The 26320-nt window shown below is 43.6% G+C and overlaps 1 protein-coding gene across 3 annotated transcripts in view; it reads right to left on the bottom strand.

The window, feature by feature from the left end:
- ITGBL1 (integrin subunit beta like 1) overlaps nt 1–26320 on the bottom strand; it is a 119993-nt gene that overhangs the window by 22230 nt on the left and 71443 nt on the right. The window lies entirely within an intron of this gene.

The raw sequence follows: 26320 nt of genomic DNA, 5'->3' as shown, positions 1-26320 counted from the left end.
AATATAAAGATCAAATTGAAATACAAATGCAAAAATTCTAGAAAGACTGCTGCATCAAGGCCCCTACCTCTATTAGGAATAAAGGGAGCTACCTTGAAAAAGGTCTGTCTGTCTGCCCATTTGGCCATATTATCATCCACTGGCAGTGGTCTCCAGGGTCTTCCCTATCATGAGCTACCTGGATTAGAAGATGCCCAGGATTAGACACAGGAACCTCCCACATCCAAAGCAGGTGCTCAACCACTGAGGTATGGGCCTTCTATGTTAGGAAGGTGTCATGGTACCCACATCTCATGGCTTCTTTCTATACCACTGGAGGACATCTGGAAGTCTGGGGCCCACACTGCCATTTCTTCATAAAACTGTAGTCAATAGTGAAGAAGAAAGTACTTCTTCATGCAGAACAAAGTTAAATGATGGAATTCACTCCCACAGAAGGAAAAAGCAGATTTGACAAATGCATGGTGTAGAAGGCAATCAATGGTCACTAGCATCAATGACTATGGAAGGGAGAGAGACTTTGAGTCCATCAATCAGGCAATAGCTTTTTCCATCTGCCTTGCCCCACCCTCCAGCCCTAGGAGTCTTTCCCAGACCATGACCTTGAGAACAGCAGAAGCAGCTGAGGAGAAAACAGAGGAGTTCAGGGATTCACACACAGACTCACTCACACTCACACACACACACACACACACACACACACATGATGTGTCCTTGTTTATCAATTTGATCCTTTTACATTTTGTATGTTTTGTGACATTTTATGCATTGCAATTTGCAATTATCTTTTACTGAGTTTAGCAATTCTTTATTATAACTGATAAGAGCAAACTCATTATTATTTGCTGAAATTTAATTTTTTTTGTTTACTTTTATATTCAAATGGATGATTGAATATATATTTTTTGTTTGACGTGAGTTGTTTATTTCAAAGCTTCTTTTGTATTGGATCATAATGTTATTAGGTGTGTGAGCTTCGCTGACTATTTCGTTGTTTTTTCAGCTTGTCAACCGCCTCGTGTATAGTAATATTGAAAGGCGGTATACAAATTAAAAGTGAAATGAAATGGTCTATGTTCACTGTCAGAAGCAGGGTGCGCTTGGGTACCAGTTGCTGGGAGTTGCAGCTAGGGAGAGTGCAATTGCACAAAGGTCCTACTTACTGGCTTCCCCCAGGCATCAGTGAGAAGAGAGTGCTGGGCTAAATGGGTCATTGGCTTTCCTTATGTTCTTTCTGATTCATGATGGCTTTTCTTATGTTCTTCAAGGAAGTCAAGGTAGGGTTAACATAGGGTTCCCAGATTGTCTTCCAAACAGGCAGTGTCTGGACTCAGATTCAGACACTGCCTGTTTGGGAGAAAATTAGCTTCAGCAAGGTGCCCTTAGATCACAGAATTGGCTGTGCCGCTTTAGACTGAAGGCAAGGGAATCAGTATGCATCCTGAACACAAGTTGCTTGGAATTGCAAGTGGGGACAGTACTGTCATGTTTGTGCCCTGCTTTGTGGGCTTCCCAGAAGAAGCATCTGGTTGGCCACTGTGAGAACAGGATACCAGACCCGATGGATCCAGCAGGGTGCTTCTTATGTTTATCATCTACCAGTCCCATTTCCCCACACCTCTTCACCTGTGCCCCCCAACCCCCTGCAATGCAGGAATCTCAGCTAAAGCATCCATGGCAAATGGTCACCCAAACTCTGCTTATAAACCTCCAAGGAAGGAGAGGAGAGGAAGGAAAGGAGATGACAAGGTTTAGTCTGTACTGCGTCAGAGAAAAAGCACCGCAGAAATTCTTCCAAAGTGCTTACAAGTCAACCAGCCATCAACTGTAGAATGTACATTCTACCATTCACCTATCCCAACATTGCATCTAATACAAATTAGTCTGGACGATTCCAAAAGATTCAGAAAAGAAGCAATAAATAAAAACAATGGATAAATTACAGGTCCATATATACACAACTAGTCTTGTGTCAGAAACCAGTGCTTTCTTCATAATACCTTCCACAACCCCCCACCAAAGTGTGTCTTGTGTTCACGACTTTGGGAGTTGGACTTATGTGCAACACAATGCAGTGGCTAAAATTATTATTAATAATAATTTCTAGTTTACATCTCAGCGAATAACAAAGACTTGAAGCCAATCCACTCAATTGTTTCGTTTTTCTTCTGAAGTGTGGAGTATATTCTACCATTCCCTGTAACATTTGTCACCATCTTTTTTTTTTATAAAAAAACTACCTTCTCCCCCATCCTCCACCCCCTCAAAAGCAGCCAATTTGCTTGACAGATGGGCAGAAAAAAACTTAGTCGCGTAGCACAGGACTAAATTCCAGGTCGCTCTATTAAAGAGGCTGGCCTACTGGGCCAAAGAAAAGAACCCAGCAACAACAAAACAGGAGAGCCCATTTTCAGAACGCAGAGGGAGATAATTTCAGCAGCTGTCCTATTTTATTGAATGTGTCTGCTGTGGAAATAACAGCAGGCCCACACGGCCTGGCCCTTTCCTCTTGCTTTGCCTTGTGATAACCATACTTTCAACGCAAACTTGATCATTTGAGTAATTAGAGGAAATCACAGAAAAAAATGAAAAAGGGATCAACACTTTCACCAACGCGTTTTTCCCTTCCCCGGAATAATAGGTTTACCATAGCAACCCGGATGCAGAGAGGGGGAAAGTGAACACCAGAAATATCCTCAGCTCTTTTTAAAAGTACAGCACATACAGAAACAATAAAACGTTTGAGGGTGATAGCTGGACTTTCGGAAAGTAAAAGAAGTGCAGATTAAAGGTGAGTAAACTCCTCTCAGCTCAGTTTGGAACTGACTCAGTATTTACAGCGTTTTACTGAGTCAGACCATCAGTTCATCAGTAATGTCTATACTGACTGACTGGCTTTGCAGGCTATCAATCAAGTGTCTCTCCAACCCCTGCCGGTAGATTGTGTAGCACAGGGTTTCCCAAACTTGAGTCTCCGGCTGTTTTTGGACTACAATTCCTATCATCCCTGACCACTGGGCCCTGCTAGCTAGGGATGATGGGAGTTGTAGTGCAACAACAGCTGGAGAGCCAAGTTTGGGAATCACCCAAGCGGTTGCCACCATAGCTGCCAAGTTATCCCTTTTTTTAAGGGAAATTCCCTTATGCTGAATAGGCTTCCTCGTGAGAAAAGGGAAAACTTGGCAGCTATGGTTGCCACCTACTAGCAAAAAGCCAAAGGTGTTATTTAGAAAAGTTGCAATTGAGCATGCTTGGAGGTCTGCGCCTCGCATGCTCATATGTTGTTCAGAAAAGGATGAATATCCTAGGCACTCTGCACACTTGCCATAGATATCAAAGTGAGAAAAGTCCATTAGGTTAAGGGACAGAATTCACATACCCCAGGCACGAGAAATGGATTCCACGCTGGAAATTTCCTCCGACAAACCCAGGCCCTGGTACCATTTTTTAAAGAAGGGTCACTAAAACAAAACAGCAATGAAGGTCTGAAAGTATCACACTTTTTCTCCTCTAAGCTTTTTGTTGCATTTTGTATGATAAAGAGACCAGGGATGGGGAACCTTTTCCACCCCTGAAAGCTCTCCCTGAAGGCAGTGATCCCCCAATCGGATGCTCTGAGTGGTTACCGCTAGTGAAAGTTTCATTTTTCACAGAATATAATGCACATAATACATTTGTATTATATACCTGTCATTCCGAAGTACCATATGTTGATTCTGGATCCAAAATATGCTAGACAACTACAAAGGCACAAAATACTAATCTCTCTAAGAGTTTTTATTTCTGCAAAAGAAAGAAAACCTTACACTCTTTAGATAGGCCGACGTTATTATTTCCACCCACAGATGTTCAAGTTGCTTAAGGACACATTGTAAGGACATTGGCATTTTGGCCCATTTATTGTATGCACCACATGATGCTATTATGTTGCCATTCACTATTGTCCAGGTTTTAAAAAAAATGAGGAAAGCTGCTGAAATGACTGGTGCAAAGAGTTACACTGAATATAACGCTTACCCACAATGCTGGGGCCATTAATTACATGTATTTGAACCAATTTCCAGATGCCTACAGAGGATAATAAAAGCTTCTTTGTAAACTGTGAGTTTTGATTTAAATACCGTGTGCTAGAAATTGAACTTAACAGTATATAATTTATTGGAATTTCTGCCCCTTTCTACAGCCTGCAAAATGCCAAAGAAAAAGTGAATAATAATAAGTGTTCCTACAGAAACACCATAATTTCCTTTACATTCCTATAATGGGCTGATTTTCCCTACTCTTTTCATTCCGAGTTCATACTTTCTCAGCTGCAACAAGGGATGAAGGGGAAATTTCAGTTTTACATAAAGCATTTGGGGTCAAATTACAACATTGGTCTACTGATCTATACAACAGATCCAAAGCCTGTTGCCACAGTAACAGAGTGCTTTGCAATTTTGAACGTATCCTTGTGTTACCCCAATTTTACAGATTGGGAACTAAGACAAAGGCTACCCATTGTTCTAGAGAATATTGTCTCCGTATTTGGGTCTTCAGTGCAGTTTATATGGGCATGTATTCAATTTCCATTACAAGGCTGGATGGCAATATCAAATAAATGGTTACACGAAATGAACACACATCTAAATGTTCAGAGGGTGCCATTTTGTAGATCGGAGCATTGTGGTGTTTTGCCTTGCATTAATAACTGTAACAAATTTCGGCTTCTAAAGGTTGTCGAGATGATTCATTATCTGCTTTGCAACCAAATAATGAGAGAATCAACCATAGTGCTTGTACACCTGAGCACAGTGGTGGTGGTGGCTGTGGAGGAGGCCAGGGCACTAGGACGCAGCACTTCACATTTTGCCTCTGGCAGCAAAACCTCCCAGGGCAGCCCTGCTCCCCAGCAAGTGCTCACAAAACTGAAATCTAAAAAGTTCTCCATCCCTTCCAAAAACAAGTATCAAACCCGGGATATGTGAAACTCTATGACAAAGAAGGGATCATCTGACTATGTGCATCTTTTTCATCATGGTGAAATTCTACAGCTTCTCCCCACAGAGCTAAGAGTAAGAAGCAGGCCTTTGAGTGACTACAATAAACGCTTCAACTTTGGGGTCAAATTCAACATGGTGATAAATGTGCAATGGTGCTTTTGTCATTGGAACTTCTAAACGTCTCTTAAATAGCAGCTGTTGGGTGCCTTAAACCGGATTGCAACCATAGTGTGGAAGAGATAAAAGGTCCAACTCCCACCTCCCCTTGTGATATTTTCCAGGTGAACATCCTACCCAATCCCTACCACCTCCTATTTGCTCCAGGAAGCAAATGACAACAGTCAAGTGAAAGAAACTCTCTGCTAGCTGAAGCACTGCCAACAGGGAGAGGGTGCTGAGAGAAGTAAACTCTTGCAAAGCAGTGCAAGTCAGTGGGATTGAATTGTAGAGAGGAGGATGCAAAGGGGTGATTACATTGTGCCTAACCAAGCTGAAATAGACAAAGATTTGCATTTCCCCCCAGCCGCCCACTTAAATAATCTTAGTTCCAACCAATAAATTATGAACAAATTAATCATACCTGCTGGAGCCTTTGTAATTGGCTTCCAGTGATATTCTTATAACTGTAGCATGTTTTTACTAATTGTTTTCCCCTGTATACATGCAGTGCTACCATATGTGGATAAGGATGTTCTAGTGACATCTATGATATTAATCAGAAGAAAACTGACACACATCCTAGCATTATTCATACGTTTATCTGAACTACTTGCATCCTAGAGGGACTTGTAAAGACTAATATATGATGAACTAGGAAGTGGGTGGTTCTGCCGTGTACCCAGCTTTTTAAGCCTTCCCCGCCCCCTCTTGCTCCTTTTCTAATTCACACCACATGGACTTGGCAGCCTAGATTACAATCTTATCCTCATGTCATTGCGCTCAGCAGGAGTAAAATTTGCTTCCATGGAGACAAGTCCCCAAATCATTTATGAGCATTTATTCTTACGTATTCCCACTGTGTAAGAGTGGGAGTTTAGCCTGTATAAGTCACTGGGAGGAAGAAATCATGAAACAAAATGGGGGGGGGGAAATGAGGGAGAAATAAAATAATAGCTTACTACGCAGAATAGAAGGGGTAGAGGAAGTCAAAGCATTCTTAGGAGCTACATGGAAGTCACCTCCCACCACCTAGAAGCCTAAATGATAAGGAAAACATTCAGATCTTAATTGCTTAGAATGTGCTGGTAAAGTGTTGGTAAAAGTGGAGGTATATCAACACACTACACCCTAGAAGTAGCCAACACATGCAAACAGAGTTTGTTCAACTCATGGCTCTGAAAGACAAACGCAGGCCAAATGGGAACTTGTCTTGAGATTCCTGTTGTGCCAACAGCTTACGAATGGTGGTTTTTAAGTACTCTTAGAAATACAACAGATAACATGTGTTGGACTTTTTACACAGGGCCATATGAGTCTCTTCCCAAAAGAAAATTGCCACCAAATACGACATGAATTTGGAGGTTACTGGTAAAAGACGAGTGAATTCGATCTACCACAATGCAGTCTGTCCTTGAAAATTTCGTTCAGAAAGATTAGCTAGTTCAGAACACGATGGCTTATAGCTAACTGGATCATGCTGGCTTGATTGTATCATGGAATCATACTAAAATAGCTTCATTGGGGCCCAGCGTGTTTCTGCTTTTGACCTTTAAAGCCCTCAAGAGGCTTCAGCACATTTCCCACACAAACCTGGCCAGGATTTACATTTGGAGCCACTTCTTGGGGTGTTCTTTAGAAAGAAGGTTACTTGGGTGGCGACTGAGAAGAAGACCTTCTCACTGGTGATATTTTGTTTTATGCCTTCCCCCGGTCGTCTCAGTGGGCACCAACACTGCTATTGTTTGGGCAAATGGTTAAGAGTAGAGCCAAGTCAAAAGTTGAATGGTTTGAACTTTCAGTTCAATTTAGCAAAAATGACACCCAAAATTGGGAGTGGTTGGGGGGGGGGGTTGAGAGAAGCATTTGTGCCAAGCTGGGGAAGAGCTTGTTATTGGTAGTGAGGCCATGGCTGTGATTTCTCATTCTGCCACCTGCCTCACCTCCACTACCTGTGATGGTGGGAGAGATCCTTCTGATAACCACCAACTCCTCCCACTTGGAACTACAATGAGGCCACAATCCAAACCAATGATGCCTGCAAGCATGTCACGAAGGATGGCAACATCAATCCCACCATGTGGGAATTCCTTACAGACAACTGCAGTGTCTGGAGCCTGGCAATCAGGTTGTGCATCCATAGCAGTGACCAGAGGAGGAATGACTGCTGGGAGGAGTGCAGAGAGAAGAAAGGCCATGGTGCATCTGCAGCAGGACAACTGGACGCCTTCATTTGCCCCTGCTACTAGAAAACCTGTCTCTCCCCTGTTGGTCTCCAAAGCCACAGCAGGGCCTGTAACTCTCCAATGATTTGACTTCAAACCCCGCCCCCAAAAGGCGCATTCCTACATTGTCTCTTGAGATGGACAGATGCCAACAACAGATACCCCAAAGTGTTCCAGGGGCAGGGAGGAGCTGGGATATACTATTTAGTTTTCACGCTTATATCCCACCCTTCCTCCCACCGGAGCCCAGGATGGCTAACAACGAGTATGAAATACAAACACTACACAACAGTAATCGAAACAACAAGATATGTACAGTACTAACAACTAAACTAATATGCAGTAGATAAATAAAATTTGGACTGCTGACCTGAAAAATATATATGCAAAAATATGGATGTTTTCTCAACTTTTTTTTATATAAAAAAAGCTCAAAGAAAGTAGGAAAGTACTTTGCACACCCACCCACCACCATTTGCTACAAGTTTCCCTAAGAAACCTCTTGACAGATTGCAAAAAGGGGAGGTTTTTCCCCACTTTGGCAAATGCCTCTTGAACAAGCACTTTCCATTTCGTTTGAGCTTCGTCTCCAGTGTTTTGGTGGCACTGAACATTTAAGCCTCTAAATAGCTTTTGCCCTGCACACTTGAGATGGATAACGCTGCTTTTCCCTATTATGTCACTAAGCAAAGATGGATCGGGTAGCCAACACCAGCTGCTCACAGAAGCAAGTTTGCAGCTGCATGGAAAACGTGATTTCTCTCTTGGGTTTGTGCCGGGCTGTTCTTCTGTACAGTTATCTGCCATCAATGAAGAACCTGAGGGTATCAAATTGGGTTTCACCACAGTCACAAAATGCTAGAATCTAATAAGGCTTTCATATGAAAACAAGATACCCAGTATGCACTGATGCATGGCTATACCTGATTATGCATTCATGATTAATGCTATTATTGGTATTTTTTTTGGGGGGGGGGATATACTTATTTCTGCAACCAGCATTTTTCTAAAGTTAACCAAGAAAAGTTCTTCCTGCTCTTTGGTGCCACAGTTAAGTCTTCAGGGTGAGGAGACTGCTGAACAGGCTGGTTTGGTAACTGGTAGCCCCACACAATTGCATCCATGGCAGCAGCACCCCAAATGCCATGCTTCGTTCCTGGCCCGGCCCCTCAGAATGAATGGCAGCTGTTCAGTTCTAGGAGAAAGCAAAGGCACGCAGGTAGGGACACCTTCAGAGTTGCAGCTAAACCTGCAACTTGCGGCAGTGATCTCAATGTCTGACATAAGAAGCAAATTTTGGCCCTTCCCAGCCTCGTCTCACATGGAAACCCACTTGCTTTGTCCCACATTTATTTATATCCTGTACTTCCTCCAAAAACAGATCCACAATTTAAAATGAAGGCATTCTAAAACAGAAAACACATTCTAAAACAAATTACAGGTGTGTTTGGGTTGTTGTTGTTTTTAAAAAATAATCTAAAAGCAGTTGCATGTAAAAACTTACTTTCTTTTTTAAAGAATTCGTTTAAAAACATTATTCCATCCAGTAATCTCAGGATTACAAGGAACAACATTTTTCAGCCACCAAACATCAAGAATATTTTTTTAATCCCTCCTGAAATTTAGTAATAATGGAGACAGGTGCACCTCACTAAGGAGGGCATTGCACAATTGGGGAATGCCCTCCTTGTCATGGGTCAGTGCCAAGTGGTCAGGCATTGGTAGTGGCACCGCCAACAAGGCCTCACCTGCCGATCGTAGGATTCAAGATCAGCTTGGCTTCAGCTAAGCAGCTGCATATGTGACTATCTCTTCCTTAGGCTGCATTTCTTGTGTGATGCCAGAATATGTTGGAACCTTGGGGCAACATCAAATGATGCATTTTCCCTGATCAAGCCCAGCACATGAAAAGGGAGCATTTTTTTCCTGCAGTTCCTCCCTGCCCACTGTCTCCATCTCCACCATGCATGTATGGTCACACAGATATGGAATATGGGAATGTTCACATAATTCCATGTGTACAGGTGAACACCATGTGTTTGATTTCCTCATTTAAGTTAGGGAAACCAACCATGTCGTTGTCACCTATGCACACCTATGCATTTGCATAGATAGGGCTGAGACATTCAGCGTCTGCGTGTTAATGGCAGGGGTGGTCATGGAGGTGGGGATGGAACACCAGGTGGGAATACTGAAGCTGTGCACACTCCCTCCCTCCATCACACTGTTGGTCTGTTAAGTTGGCACCATTTTCCTGTTTAAATCTGAGAGCTATTTGTTGGACAAGGTCTCTTCTTAAGGAGCTGACCTAAGCCACTTCTGTGAAATCAATAGGATTTCTAAGTGACTGTACTTAAGATTATGCATGAGTTGGAAGCAAAAAAAGGAAGTTTCTATGCTCTGTGATAGTAAGCACTTTAGGAATTGTGATAAAGTAAGGCGGTTATGAATGAAATAATAACAATAAAATGTTATGCGGTCTTAATTATCGTGGGTTGTGACTAGCACCCTGCTGCCTAATTGCGTCAATGACATATGGCAAATGTGACACACTTGTAGGAAAGAGGAACCTTCCTCTACTCGAGAGTCGGTGAAGAACTACTCCACCAACCCAGCATCTGATTCTGCAGCTCTTAACAAACATTAGCACTGATCTGAATTCTCTTCCCCATGTCTTCCCCATGCTCTTAAGCAAATAACTGGCAAAAAGCCACAGCTGCCGTTTGCTTTTCAGACGTCTAACTTGTTGACATCTGCTATCGCCGCCATCAAAATGCCATGCCTGCGCTCCAGCTGGTTGCTCTCAACAGCAGCAGTTTGGAAGGTGACGATCCTTGTAGCCTGCGATTATTATGCTGATCTGCCTCGGACAAGGGGAGTTTTCGTAGGTATCTATAAAAACAACCTTGTTGCATTAGATAATCACAAGATTATAGCTCAATGTGCATGCATTTCAACCTTGTTTATTAACACACACACTCTCCGTGAGATTGCGGCTTGAGATAATATCCTTGCGGATGAACTCAGAATTACAAGGTTTTCACCACTATAACTATTTCCAGAGGGGTAGCCCTGTTAATCCGTTGCAGCAAATGCAACTCAAGAGTCCACAGGCCATGATATGTTGAAAGAAACAACGTACGTACTTCCTCAAACTGATGTCGTTTCTTCCATATCCACTGAGAGAACAATATTCATTGGTTATATCCGAGTGGGATGGGGTGCTGCTCATACCTGCCAAGTCCTGGACGGAAAAATCCAGGATCGGCAGCCCACGACACCGGAAGTTGTGTAGACGCAACTTCCGGTGGCGCTTTGCCCTTCTATGGGCACCAGAAAATGGCGGCGCCAGCGCTGGAAGTCGCTTCTACGCATGGCCGGAAGTGCGTAAAAATGACTTCTGGCACCGCCGCCACCATTTTCTGGTGCCCATAGAAGGGCAAAGCGCCACCGGAAGTTGCGTCTACGCGTTTCCGGACACGCGTAGAAGCGACTTCCGGCGCCGGCAGCGCCATTTTCTGGTGCCCATAGAAGGGCAAAGCGGCACCAGAAAAATGGCCGCCGGCAGAAGCAGATTTAAGGGAGAATATCGGGATGAAAACCTAAACGGGAGACCGCCGGGAAACGGTAGGAAAAAATTGGTTTTCCCGGTGAAAACAGGATACTTGGCAGCTATGGTGCTGCTGCTCACTAGGCTTCCATACGTGGAGATCACTGAAGGGAAGGTGTAGTGTGGGTGGAGGTTGGATCCAATCTGAGGCACCCGCTGCTGTGCCAGCACCACACCAACCTTCCCCCCCCCCCAAGCAGGTCTACATGTATGGGCCAGCTGCAAGCATTCCCATTTTGAAGGTAATGGCCTGTACATCTCAGTGTCCCTGGTGCTAGGCTCATCAAAGGAAGGGGGCCCCTTGGGGAACTTAGGGGACCCCCTCCTTCATATGTCGGGGCACATGATATGTGCAGGCAGTGCTGCCCCAAGTTGGCTTGATATGTTTATATAGGTAAATTATGCCAGTGTAAATTGCCCTGTTCCACACTCCGTTCGGAAGTGGAACTACTGCCATTTACTGAGCATGGCAGAGGGAAGAAAAGTATGCAAAACAGAGTTTGGTGTATATCGCCCCTTTGGGCCAGTGTAACTTTCACTGGGTTGCTATGTTATGGGACTGAGCTGAACAGGGTTTGTAGCAGGAGTAACTCTCCCCCTGTCCTGCCCCTCTTCCAAGAATGCCCCCTTTCCAGGACTTGGCTGAGCTGGCTGAACCCTGGTTGAGCTGGGATGGGGGAACTACAGCCAGAAATCCATGTATTAAAAGAAAACTCCTCGTTCTGGCAGATTTGGGGTTTGGATTGCTCCCTAAGTCTCACAAAGTTGAATGGCTATTACTCCCAATTAAATGTGTGCAGGAGTCTTAGATCTGTCTTAGATGCTTTCTGGTACTATTAGCCTCAACCTCCATCCTAAATCTCCCTGTTCCATTTCCTCCCTCCTTCCCTCCCACTTGTATGTTCATTCTGTCACTCTCCAAACCCATGTCATCATTCTAGCCACAGTGTGGGGACCCTTGCCGCAAAGTCACTTGACACTGGGGCAGTGGTTTAAAACAACAGAGTGTTGCATGGGGCAGAGGAGCAATGTTGGGAAAGTTTGTGGCTCCTGAATCATCTGCAGTTTAATTCACTTGATTGCTGTGCCGTATATAGGATTGACTGCTTCCTTGTTTTGTTTTGTTTTTTAAAAAAAGAACATGAGTTTCCATGTAATGAGTCATAGCATTAATTCCACAGAGAGATATGTAATTTGCAGATTAATTTACCAGAAAATGTCAAATGCTTTGTGGAAGTTTAATCACCAAAATGTTAACCTTGTTCATTTCCCATTTTAACCTGTTGTTCATTAGCAGTACATCTCCAAAAGATTTCTACAACCACCAACAGCAGCCCACCTTTCACGGCTCACACCACAAACATGCCCACTGAAAGCTTTAAACACTCTCTTCTTTCAAGCAAAGGCCAACAACATAAACTGTATAATTGTCAGACAACAATATGAAGTGATTTGCCTGCGCAGCAACCATGAATATTACTTGGCAATTACAGACTGTTGAGGACAGACTCCATGGCAACAGATGATGTCACACTGTGGATCTGACTTGTTGATTAATGATACCAGCCCCATGATTTTTTGTCTAGGATTAAATGCATTGCCTTACTACTCAGGGTGAAATATTTCTAAGTACATTTTCCACAGACTGCATATTAGATTGTACTTGTACCAGATGAGCAAATTTGGATGTGTGTGTGGCAGAGGAGTTTAGAAAATACTTATGGGAGCCTATAATACCATGGGATTGAACATGTATATGAAATACCTTGAGAAAATACCCATTTCATAGGCCATAAGTCAAGTTCCGTAATAACCATTTTAAAAGGCTGAGCGATCCACTGTCAGTCAGTTCAATTTAGATGAGCAGAGCCTTTTAAAATCTGGAAATGTTTCCAGTGGATAAACCTTCCAATTATGGAAAACTGAAGTAATTTTGGATGTACAGACTGAATATTAACACCTTGCGTCCCTAACTTGAAGGATTATTTTAAAAAATACTTTTTGTTAGGATAGTTTTTATTTCTAAAAAAACACCAAAAACCACAGATGCCAAAAAGCTTAACTGAATAATTTTGATATCTGTTTTGTTATTCATTATTATTTTCTGTGTTTGATTGCATCCTGCTAAGGATCTAAAGCTCAACCAAATACATGCTGTTTAGCTGTTTTTCAATGACAAATATATTTTCCTTTTAACCTACTTTACTAAACAACATTATACCTTTATGGAATGCTGTGGCACACACACACCCGCCACCAATCGATTCAGTATAATATAATACAGTATGACTTTTAAGCCCATTGTGCATGCTTCCCTTGTAATATTGTCACTAAGCAGCATATATTGTTTTCTACGTAAATTTGCTTTTCATGATTAAGTCCCTCTGACACTATGGAACCAAATGGTTCACTCAGGTAATTGGGCAAAGGTTAGAGTCCTTCCTGGTGCCATCAGGCAGGCCCACCACCAGGGCTGGCAGAAGGTGATTAGATGTGTCACAGTTTGGCTGCCCCAGATATAGGGAAGCAGCCTGTCCAATTTCAGGAATCAGGATCATTCCACAGTTGTGGAAGGGAAACTGAGGCAAATGCATCCAGAGGTTGAGCAGGTCCAGTCCAGAATACAGAGTAGCCGCCCTGGGAAAATATTGTCTGGGTCTAAAACTGTTACAGCTGGTTTCAGTTCTTTGTGGCTTTTAAAAACATTTTTAAATTTTCCTTGTTTTCTTCTGCCATTTAATTTTCTAGATTGATAGTATGGGAGTTTTTGCTTTTTAAAAACTAAAGGACAACTGACAGATGCTAAAAATGAATGAATGAATTAAAAAAAGGTCCATGTAGGTAAGGTGTTTTTGGTTTATTCAGAGGCGTAGCAAGGTCAGGTAGTACCCAGTGCAGATTTTTTTTTTCAACCCCCCCCCCACATCGGTGGCTCGGGGTAGGCTTGGGAGGCGCGCCGAATGTCACCCCCTTCAGCGATAACACCCGGAGCGGTACACACACACACACACACACACACACCCCTTCCTACACCTCTGAGTTTATTTACTCTTTACACACTCTTTACACAGTCCCCCACAACCACAGAGCCTTAAGGCCATTTACACACATGGCTGACCCATTGCCTGCACACATGCAGACCACCCATTAAAAATGTCACAATTTAAGGTGCAGGATTTAGATTTATATAAATGGGGTAATATATGACAAGGGAGAACAGGGTTTTTAAAAAGTCATTAAGAAGTATGGCATACTTTATGCAAAGCCTTTGCATATTTCTTTCCTCCGTGGTGGAACTGATTTCTCGTTTGTGGGGTTACAGAAGTGCACTGGTGCCTCATGTTAACTGCCCGGCTGGATGGTCAATTAGCAGGAAATCAAGAAAGCCCAGGTAATGGGGAAATAGCACCACGACCACCCCACAGGCAGGAGGAAGAAGATATTTACAAACTCTTTATTTGTGGGTCAACCAATCTACTTAGGCCATTTAAAGCCAATTTTGGTGATATGAAAGCAGCATTAATATGAAGCTGTGTTGATGCTCTGTTGTTTCTAAAGCCCTTGGCTCCAAATATGGGATGATTAATTAATCAGCCCTGGGCATCAATGGTTGCTGGGAAATCAGCCTGTTAACAATGGAGAGCGACGTAAATAAATTTGCGGGAAGTATCAAATGAACCGCCCAAAAGAAAGACTGTGTCTTGAATTGCTAGTTAATATTGACTGTCAGCCCAACACATTTCAGGCTCTCTCTCTCTCTCCGGGGGTTTTCCTTGAAAGACAGACAAATACATATGTATGACACTTATGGATTAGCAATTGTAGTAGTGCTGGTAGTAATAGGAACAACCCAAAACTATTATGCTAATATCAATATATACAATTCTCCTTTAAAATAGAGAGTGGATGTTTGGGTTGCGAATGTGATCTGTGCGGGAGGCACTTTCGCAACCTGCAGCGTTCGCAACCCGCAGCGCTACATCTGAGCATGCACGGGTTGCGATTCGGCGCTTCTGCACATGCGCAAATTGCGATTTAGTGCTTTTGTACATGCGCGAGCGCCGGAACCCAGAAGTAACCCATTCCGGGACTTCTGGGTTCTGCGCAGTGTGCAACCCGAGGTATGACTGTACTCCTGTGATTATTGATGGCAAATGCCTTCAGGTACATGTAAGAAATGAGCCCATAGTAATTTTGTGCTTAGTGACGGGCAATCCACCTTAGGCTGATTTTGTGATGTCTGAAATTGCAGTGTCATACTTATATTCGTGTATGTCTGTGGTACACTTTTATACACGTTTCCAATTTCATTACTCGAATCTACATTTCCTTAAACGTAAAGCCTGCATGCTTTCTCTCTCTCTCCTTTACACACAAGAACACACACACACACACACACACAGTAGTATTGATGATGGGAGGAATCTGCTAAACATCCTATTAAATATTTTCTACTCTTCCTCCCCTTCTTCATCGTACATGTTGAATAATTTATTGGCTCGCCGTAAAAGGAATTTTTTACTCTAGAAAACCCCATTATATTTACAGCGATATTTCTCCTGGATATTTTACACTTAAAGGCTTAGTCTTTCCTAAGAGTTTGGTCAAGTGCTTTGGCCATGAATTTGCACAAAGCTTACCCCCCCCAAAAAAACCCTAATAACTAAATCAATTTTTTGCAGCAGCATGAAGAATGATTGCATCACTGGAAACACACAGCTGTATTGAGACAGCACCAGGTGTTGATATTTTGCAACCCCTAAATTTTTTGCAACTGTCCCCACGCTACACCACTGTATACATGTGAACGTATGTATCCTACACATGTAATAATGGAATAGCTCATTTTGGAAGATTAGTAATACTACTCTTGGGATCTTTAATGACTACAATTGTACAAACATGGACAGAATTGCATTGACTCTGCTTACTTTGCTTATTATGGGGAATTTAGCAATGGATGTTATTAGGGTCTTTGGTCTGGGATCTGGCAATAAGCCATACCATAGTTGCAGAAGCAGTATTTATTTGTAAAAGAATAAAGATCTAAATGTTAAAAACATGCAAATTTGCAATTACTTTAAAGCAGCAAAATTGTTTTGCAGCATTAGACACAACTACAGAATAGGGAGGGTTAACAACATGCTACACAAACTAGAACACCCACATGTTGCTTAAAATTATTCTAAGCAGTGCCACCAATTTAAATGGAGCATATTGTAGCACCAAAAATTATTATTCATTTTTCACTTATCTATATTTTATCAGGGCATCACAATTTCGCCTCAGCCTCCTTCCATGGAACTGTTGGCTTGGTAAATAAGAAAAAAAAAATAATCCCATGGCTACTCCCTAAAAAGAACACATTGATCTTGGCAGTGGCTCTGCAAGCACCATGGCTTGTTTGCAGCTGAATATTCTGGAACATTCTGTGTACCAAGCTGACTTGGGGAGAACAAAAGAAAACAAAAAGGATGGGCTCTGTGTGAAATTTGGACGTAGTATACAGCACAACGATTAGGTTTAATCTATGAAGCAGTTATAATTCACCTAACCTATTATAATTTTAGGGGGAAGGAATGAAAAGTCCTCTCAGCAACGTTTTGGAAACTTCCTCTTGTCAGGAGAACATTAGAGATAAGGCATGCGCCAACTACCCAGTCTTTCAGAAGTACACTTAACATTCTTTTCAGCATGAAAATTTTATGTATTTCCCACTGATCATCTTGTGGTGTTGAGTTGTCATTTAAGAACTGTATTAGTTTTGGTGCATGTTTTATATTTTATTTTTGGTTTTCTGTATGCTGTTCTGATACATCATAATGTGAGTAGTCTATAACTTAAACAACAACAACAAGAAGAAGAAGAAATGAGAACTCCCAAACAAAGGAGCTGGTCACCCTGAGCTGCAGTTGAAGTTGATCAACGAGCACCTCAATGGTAGTTTGAGGAATATTACCTCAGGACATTAAATGGCATACACTAGTTGCAGTGGGGGAAAGGCGGGGATCCTGAGGGCCAGATTGGAAGGACCAGGGGCCATATTCTAGCCTTGGGGTGGCAGTTCCCCACCCCTGATGTACAAAAGGAAAGCCCAGAGCATCTTAAAAAGACAAAAAGGGATAGAAATTGAGCACCAGGACGGAACAGACACAGCCACTTAAGCAACTGCCAGGCATTCATCTCGCTGCCAGGACTGGGGAGATCAATTCTCTTCATCCTGCAGACGAGAACCACTTTGAGTTGCAGATGTTATGAAGAAGAAAAAGGGTCAACAACCACATGAGCAATGGGGTGGCTGGCAGAGCAGCAAAAATAGAGAGATTGAGCATCCTCCCCATGGGAGTGAGTAATTTGAGACCAGACAGATCACACTGACAGAATTTAATATATATATTTTGCTTGAAACCTTCATTACTGACACTGCTACTGAAACAAATGACCCTTTTTCATCTACCTTGCCTCGCAAGATAAATCCATCACCAATTATAACTGTTATTTTCAATGTCTTGTTTATAGACAAAAAGAAACTATGCACTTTCGTCCAGTAGATAAATGATACACCTGAACGTATCCAGAAAATTCATTTCACACAGTGCAATTCACTTCTTAGAAAACACAACTTAGGCCAAACTCCAGGTGTTAAGAACAGGGGGAACTGAGGGTTGGCAGGCAGTGATTTCTGCATAACAACAAACAATATTCAACAAGGCAAATGAGAAATGAAAATGTATGCAAAATCAACCATAGTGTATTAACTTATTTCAGCTGCAGCTGTATTACGTGGTTGCAGATCTATACAGATCTAATAATGATAATGCTTTTGCATTTACATAGCATTTGCATTTGCATTAGGGGAGGGATAAACACACTTGTGCATGATGTGCAAGCAAAAGGTTGCAAGTTCCATCCCAGGCATCTGCAACTCCATAGATCAGGGATCAGGTAATGAGACTTCTGGCTGAGACCTTGAAGGCCAATGCCAGTCAAAGAAGACTGCACTAGGCTAAAGTACAAGGTTTCCTATCAGAAGCATCTTTTCCATTTGGTTTAGTGGCACCCTGCGCCATGGCGCGTGCCCAGCAGGGGCGCCCAGCAGCAGTGTCCAGGAACAGTTGCACCTGCGCCGCACGCTGCTCATGTTCAGGGCAGTGAGTGAGGCGGTGCCACTGAAGCAGCCGGCTCCAGGCGCCCAGCATGTCATGCCACCCCGCTAGCCAATCCGGCTGGCGGGGGACATGGTTTGCCATATTTAAACGGCAGTGGGTGGGCTGCGCAGAACATTCGCCTCCTCTCTGCCATTTGCAGAGAAGGGCGGGTGTAAAGTTAGAGCGTGGAGGGAAGGGGAGGTGGTCTTCTGGGCCAAGCCAGGTGTGTGTGCCCAGCTGGCCTGTCTGGGGAGGCAGGCACTTGGCTGGCTGGCTTGCGTGCTGCCCCCTCCCCTTCCCGTCTCCTTTGGCTGCACTGTGCAGGCTCTATAATAATAATAATAATAATAATAATAATAATAATAATAATAATAATAAATTTTTATTTATACCCCGCCCTCCCCAGTCAAAAACCGGGCTCAGGGCGGCTGACACCAACAGAACCACAATAAAACATAAAAACAATTAATTAAAATACAGATTAAAATACAGTATTAAAATTTAAAGTGCAGCCTCATTTCAAGTAGGCCATAAATCCAAGCCATGAGGGAGAAAAACACAGGGGTCAGGCTGAAGCAGCAGCAAGAGGTGAAGAAGCAGGCGCTCCCACAGCCGACACTGTTGCCAACGTCGCCACTGGACAAGAGAGGAGAGCGCTGCGCGCATACCCCCAACTCTGCCTCCCAGCTCTAGCTGATGGAGTTCAGCGGTGCAGGAGGAGGAGGAGCAGCAGCCGCAATATGAACCAATGAACCACTGAATATGAACCTTGAAGCAGCAAGTGCAGCCAGCTGCTTTCCCTTGCTTGCTTTGAGAAATCAGGCAAACACACAGCAAGAGTAAGTGAGTAAGAGTAAGTGAGTGGATTCTGGGGCTCAGCAGGGACTCCTCTGACAGGGGTGGGGGCTTTGTCACGTGCTTCATGTGAAGGTGGTGAAGGTCCTGTGTGAGTGTCTGGAGGCGGTTGGAGGATGGATGGAAGCTAACAGATTGAGGTTGAAGTGCTGTTTTGGGGGGACAGGAGGTGGGCAGGTGTGGAGGACTCCCTGGACTCCCTGGTCCTGAATAGGGTAACTGTGCCCCTGAAGGACTAGGTGCGCAGCCTGGGACTCACACCTGTCCATGGAGGCGGAGGTCAATTCTGTGTCCAGGGCAGCTGTTTATCAGCTCCATCTGGTACGCAGGTTGAGACCTTACCTGCCCGCAGACTGTCTCACCAGTGGTGCATGCTCTAGTTATCTCTCGCTTGGACTACTGCAATGCGCTCTATGTGGGGCTACCTTTGAAGGTGATCCGGAAACTACAACTACCAATCCAGAATGCGGCAGCTGGACTGATGACTGGGAGCGGCCGCTGAGACCACACAACACTGGTCCTGAAATACCTACACTGGCTCCCAGTACGTTTCCGAGCACAATTCAAAGTGTTGGTGCTGACCTTTAAAGCCCTAAATGGCCTCGGCCCAGTACACCTGAAGGAGCGTCTCCACCCCCATCATTCTGCCCAGACACTGAGGTCCAGCACCGAGGGCCTTTTTGGCTGTTCCCTCACTGTGAGAAGTGAGATTACAGGGAACCAGAAAAAGGGACTTGCAGGCAGTAGCGCCCGCCCTGTGGAACGCCCTCCCATCAGATGTCAAGGAAATAAACAACTATCTGACTTTTAGAAGACATCTGAAGGCAGCCTTGTTTAGGGAAGTTTTTAATGTTTGAAGTTTTATTCCATTTTTAATATTCTGTTGAAAGTTGCCCAGAGTGGCTGGGCAGGGTAGAAATAAATTCTTCTTCTTCTTCTTCTTCTTCTTCTTCTTCTTCTTCTTCTTCTTCTTCTCTTCTTTCTTCTTTCTTCTTCTTCTTTTTCTTCTGGCACACCTTTTCTTAGAAATAGTGTTCATTTGTCTATTTGATTCAGTAATTATTGTGTGGTTAATGCTCACATGCATAATCTTTCCTCCTCACAAAATATGTGAAGGAGGAAAGATGAGAAACTGTCAAGCATTTCCCAAGCTTTTGCCCAAGAGAGAATGATAGATTCCCCCCTTGTTGCATTTTAAACACAGCTGACTAGATAAAAATAGTGTTTAACGTTTACAATCATTATGAGCTACAGTAATTTATTGAATCCTTCAATCAGCCAAAGGAACAAAAGACTAGGATTTTTTGGTGTGGTGTGTGTGTGTTGTGTATACTGACATCCCCAAATATTAGACGATCAAAGGCTAAAATGAACAGCCCAAACACACAATAGAAATTAAGCAAACAAAGCAAGAACTTCTGAGAAACAACCACAAACTTGCTTGAAACAACCAGAGAATCCACTCTGTGGTTGAATTGCAGCTGGATCTGTAGCAGAAAATACTTGGGGAAATAGCAGTAAAATACTGGAAAGTGCTGAAATAATATTTATTTGAATTAGCACTACTCCACCACTCTAGGAGCTAGAGTTGTCCCGTTGTCATAGTGGGAGTCCTTGCAATGGCTTCCACCAACAGAATGGGGTAGTTGAATATAGCCTTTTCCCTGTTACAAACTGGTGTCTGCATTAGTTGTGTGAGTGGTGGTGGAAATGGAGTGTCTGCATGTCAAAGTGTTGCACGGCAATCAGAAATTCCTCATTTCATTCATACTTAAGAATCTAGAACCTTCCTCCTGTTCCCCAGCTCCTCTTCAATACTCAAAAAAAGCACGAAGGGAATTTTAAGTGTTTCACCATCCTGTTGTCATAAATTTTCAGATCATTTAGCCCCAGCACCTGATGTTTCTGAAGCTGGGAAACGAGAGTGATCTGATTAATTTATGAAAGTATTCATTTATTACAGTGTGGTGCAAGATGAGGGAAATGACTGACGCTATTATCTGCAAAATTTTCCAGTGATGCATTTCACAAGCAAATAAAGCTCCTTTCTTGAGAACAGCAAATGTAAAATCTGACATGTCCTGACAAATTTCTAAGGCCCTCTTTGTGTGACATGTCTGGAGGGTATCCATGTGTGGCGTGTGAGAGAGAGAAAAGAGAGAAGAAGAGAGATTCACCAGCTGACCCCACCTTCCAGACATTGATCTGAAGCTCTGAGCAGAACCTACGTGCATATAAACTGTCTGCATGTAGGCTTCGTACACGAGAAATGTACGCCACAAAAATGCAAGAAATTGATTGTACGGCTTTTGACAAATGTTGACTTTGTTCAGAGCTGCAGAATTGAACATATTTGGGGAAGGTGAAGCACCAACAGGGGTGATAACACTCTCCCTCTCTCATATATTTTCTCTCTCTTTTACACACACACACACACACACACACACACACACACACACACACACACACACTCCAAGTCCTGATATTCCAGATATACTGCATGAATAAGACCATAGCATTTTCTTTAAGATTAAAAATTGAAATGACAAGAGGAACATTTCCTGAAGTCTCATCATCTGCATGCACTAAGCCAGGCATCCCCAAACTTCGGCCATCCAGATGTTTTGGACTACAATTCCCACCTTCCCCGACCACTGGTCCTGTTAGCTAGGGATCATGGGAATTGTAGGCCAAAACATCTGGAGGGTCGCAGTTTGGGGATGCCTGCACTAAGCTGTAAAAAAACAACAACACACAGTTGGGCCCTACGTAAGAAGGTAAGAAGAGCCTGCCAGATCAGACCAATGACCCATCTAGTCTAGCATCCTGTTCTACAGTGGCCAACCAGATACCTGTGGGGAACCCACAAACAGGATTCAAGCACAAGAGCACTCTCTCCTCCTGCGATTTCCTGCAACTGACGTTCCGAAGCATTGTTGCCTCCAGTGGTGGAGGCAGAGCATAGCCATCACGGCCAGTAGCCACTGGTACCCCTCTCTTCCATGAATTTGTCTAACCCTATTTTAAAGCCATCTAGGTAAGATGACCATCACTGTGTACAGTATTCCGAATGCGGCCGTGCCATAGATTTGTATAATGCTATAATAATATTGGCAGTTTTATTTTCATTTCATTGCCTAATGATCCCTGGCATGGACAGCTCCCAAATGAAATCAAACAGTGACACCTGGTCCATTCATCTAAAGGAATGGGTGAACAGATCAGGTCCCTGCGCATAATTGACTGTGGCTAAAACCCTCTTGATAGCAGAGCAGTTATTGTGTGCCTTTGTGTTATCCAAAATGATCTGCATCATGTTGTAGGACTAACGAAATAAATGCCACAGTTGCTATGGCAAAGACTGCTATTTAGCAGCTTCAGCTGGTTTGCCAGCCACAGCCTTCCTTCAACAGATGGATCCATGGTTACTTCCAGACTAGATTACTGTAGTGCTTTTTGGGGTGGAGGGGGGTGGGGTGCAGCATTTAAAAACAACCCAGAAATTTCAATTGGTGCAAAATGCTGCCGCCAGGTTATCTGGTGCTATAAGAATGAATATGACAACAAAGAGATGGTCCCATCTGCATGGGCTAACCATTTATTTCCAGGCACAATTTAAAGTGCTGGTGCTGACTTTTTGGGGAGATCACTTTAAGAACTGCCTGCTTCTGTATGAACCTGCTGGTCCTCTGCAAACAGCCCTGGAGTTCCTATCCAGTCATGGATTTAGGTGGGGAAGTACAGGAGACACCAAGACGGCTTTCCTTCCAGGTGACATTCACTGGGCTCTCTCTCCGTGAGATGCCTTCAAATCCCTTGGGTTGCTTGAATATACACCTCCTTATTTAAGAGATAAACCAAGGCGTCTCGGGTCAAAGAGAAAGGAAAACAGAGGAGGTATACTGTCTCTGAGTACCAGTTGCTGGAAGTAGAGAGTGCTCTTGCACTCAAGTCCTGCTTGCAGATCTCCCACAGGCATCCAGTTGGCCACTGTGACAACAGGATGCTGAACGAGATAGGCTGTTGGCGTAATCTAATGGCAGTCTTCTTATGTTATTCTCTACATGACATTTAACCACTAGAACAGGGGTGGCTTATTGGTAGCACCCCAGATGTTTCCCCAAGCAGCCTAGCCAACAAGAACGATGGGTGCTAAAGTTATCCCCTGTGTGCTGGATAATATTACCCAATTTGGCTTCTGAAGACACTTTACCATGTAAGACACCTATTTCCCCCCCCCAAAAGCTTCTCTTTACTTGTGCTCCCTGTCTGAGAAAAGGTGGAACGCCCTCCTACCAGATGTCAAAAAGAAAAACAACTACCAGACTTTTAGAGGACATCTGAAGGCAGCCCTGTTTAGGGAAGAAGAAGAAGAAGAAAAAGAAGAAGAAGAAGAAGAAGGAGGAGGAGGAGGAGGAGGAGGAGGAGGAGGAGGAGGAGGAGGAGGAGGAGGAGGAGGAGGAGGAGGAGGACAAGAAGAGTTTGGATTTGATATCCCGCTTTATCACTACCCGAAGGAGTCTCAAAGCGGCTAACATTCTCCTTTCCTTTCCCTTCCTCCCCCACAACAAACACTCTGTGAGGTGAGTGGGGCTGAGAGACTTCAGAGAAGTGTGACGAGCCCAAGGTCACCCAGCAGCGCATGTGGAGGAGCGGAGACGCGAACCCGGTTCCCCAGATTACGAGTCTACCGCTCTTAACCACTACACCACACTGGCCGTTTTTAATCTTTAAGATATTAGTGTATTCTAATATTTCTCTTGGAAGCTGCCCAGAGTGGCTGGGGAAACCCAGCCAGATGGGCAGGGTATAAATAATATATCATCATCATCATCATCATCATCATCATCATTATTGATAGGATTAATCACTGTTGTTTCTTTTTTCTGATAATCCTTGGAGACCATCCTGAGCTCTGCTTTGCCCCTAGCACAATCTTGCATACCATCAGGGGTGGAGGAAGGGGTGTGTGGTAGCTGCGGGCTGTCCCGGGTGTCACCACTGAGGGGGGTGACAAAATGCCAGGCAGCACTCACCACTGTGCCTGCAGCGTGCCCGAGCCACGTGTCTCTCCTGGGAGAGACGTGGTGGCTTGGGCGCACACAAGCTCCACACTGCCCAAACAGTCCGCCCGCTGCCTCTCCCCCAGCTGTAGGGCGGCTGAGTGGGAGGAGGCAGGCAGACTCCAGAGGCCCCATGGTGCACCCCGCCCTTGCCCCCCCTGGACATGCCACCCCAGGCACCCAAGCGACTTCCTCCGCCACTGCACACCATCTTAAACACTGTCTCCCCCCTTTTTTTGCAAACTGCAAACATGGTTTTTCCATCCTGATATTCTTTTCTTTCCCTCCCTCCCACTTTTGTTGTCGTTTTTCTTATGATTCAGCCTAAGGAAAAGTTCTGAAGAATTTGAAAGCTCACTATTTTGTGACCTTTTAGTCAATCTTACTGACGGTACAGCCAAAACAAAATAAAAAAATTCCTTCCAGTAGCACCTTAGAGACCAACTAAGTTTGTCATTGGTATCAGATTCAGGTATAGCCGTATTGCAATCCTTATATTGTTTTTCATATTCTCTTGTTTTTTATAAGGTAGGGCCCCTTTAATAACATCTATTCCATTTTATTCCCTCCCCCTCAACATTTCTCCAGTGAAAATAAGGGTGTCAATAACAACAACAACAACAACAACAACAACAACAACAACAACAACTCATCATTATCATTATCATCATTATCATTATTTTATTATTTATACCCTGCCCATCTGACTGGGTTACCCCAGCCACTCTGGGCGGCTTCCAACATGTATAAAAACATAGTAAACCATTAAACATTAAAAAACCCAACACCTTGCCTATACAGGGCTGCCTTCTAAAGGTCATATAGTTACTAATCTCATTGGCTTTGGCGTCGCATAACTCCACACCCTCCAACATTTCTCCAGTGAAGATAGGGATGTCCTACCATACCCTCCAACATTTCTCTGATGAAAATAGGGGCTTCTTAAGGGAAAGGGAGACATTCTGGGATCAATTCAGAAACCGGGACCGCTTTTGTAAATCTGGGACTGTCCCTGGAAAATAGGGACTCTTGGAGGGTCTGCCATATTTGTCTAAAACAGCTAATTTTGAATTAGGTCTGGAGCCTTTGCCTACCGTTCCCTCCCCAATGTCTCTTGCTTGGCACAACTTGGTTGACCATTTTAAAATCCAATGCTCTTCTACATCCAACAGTTGCACAGTCTGTTTTCCCTGTACTAGTTAATCCGTTTTCATATCCAAACACCTTAGCTATAATTCTAGTTCCATCTGCTCTTCTCCTTAAATCGCAGTGCATTAACTCATGATCGCCTGATCCAAGGCTTTTCCCAACAGCCGCTATCTATTCTGTAACGTTTCCTCAGGGCTTGCCACTACCAAAACCAATTAAACCATTTCCCCCCCTCGTAGGTCAGCCAACAACTTGGTGAAGAAACTGATTGTCAAAAACACTGGGGAATTAATCGTTGGGTCTGCTGCCTTTAGAAGCACTGATCTTCCCATCTGGGTCAAGGGAAATGCCCGCCAGCATTCATCTGTGTTACAGCACAGCAAAATGGAGCACTAAACTTTTCATCTCAATGCTACTAAATCATTCTTAACTGCTGTAGTTCAACACAGTGCGTTATGGATCAGGCTGTCAGAAAGCATCTACTTGACATTAATTTCTCAAATTGGGACTGTAGTTCCAGCACTTCTAATCTGCACATTCCTAATAGGCAGAATTTTAATACGTCCTCCTTCAGTGCCAGCATTCACAGAGACAGGGTAATAAATACAGTGGTACCTCGGTTTATGAACACAATTGGTTCCGGAAGTCTGTTCATAAACTGAAGTGTTCATAAACTGAAGCAAACTTTGCCATTGAAAGTAATGGAAAGTGGATTAATCTGTTCCAGACAGTCCACAGAGTACTTAAACTGAAGCGTTCATAAACTGAAGCGAACTTTCCCATTGAAAGTAATGGAAAGTGGATTAATCCGTTCCAGACGGGTCCGCGGAGTACTTAAACTGGAGCGTTCATAAACTGAGGCATGGGTGTAATTGGTTCCGGACCTCTGTTCATAAACTGAAGCGTTCATAAACTGAAGCGAACTTTCCCATTGAGAGTAATGGAAAATGAATTAATCCGTTCCAGATGGGTCTGCGGCGTTCGTAAACCGAAAATTCATAAACCGAGGTGTTCATAAACCGAGGTTCCACTGTACACAGGTTTATCGTGCACACACTGCAAACGCACAGATCTGCAAGTGTTGCTCATTGTCTGAACTGAACAAGATCCCTCACCCAGGCAACTATACTTA

Source organism: Zootoca vivipara, chromosome 4 (assembly GCF_965207765.1).
Source record: "Zootoca vivipara chromosome 4, rZooViv2.hap1.1, whole genome shotgun sequence".
NCBI classification, from domain to species: domain Eukaryota; kingdom Metazoa; phylum Chordata; class Lepidosauria; order Squamata; family Lacertidae; genus Zootoca; species Zootoca vivipara.
The sequence above is the reverse complement of the archived record's forward strand: the minus strand, read 5'-3'. Positions and strand labels throughout refer to the sequence as shown.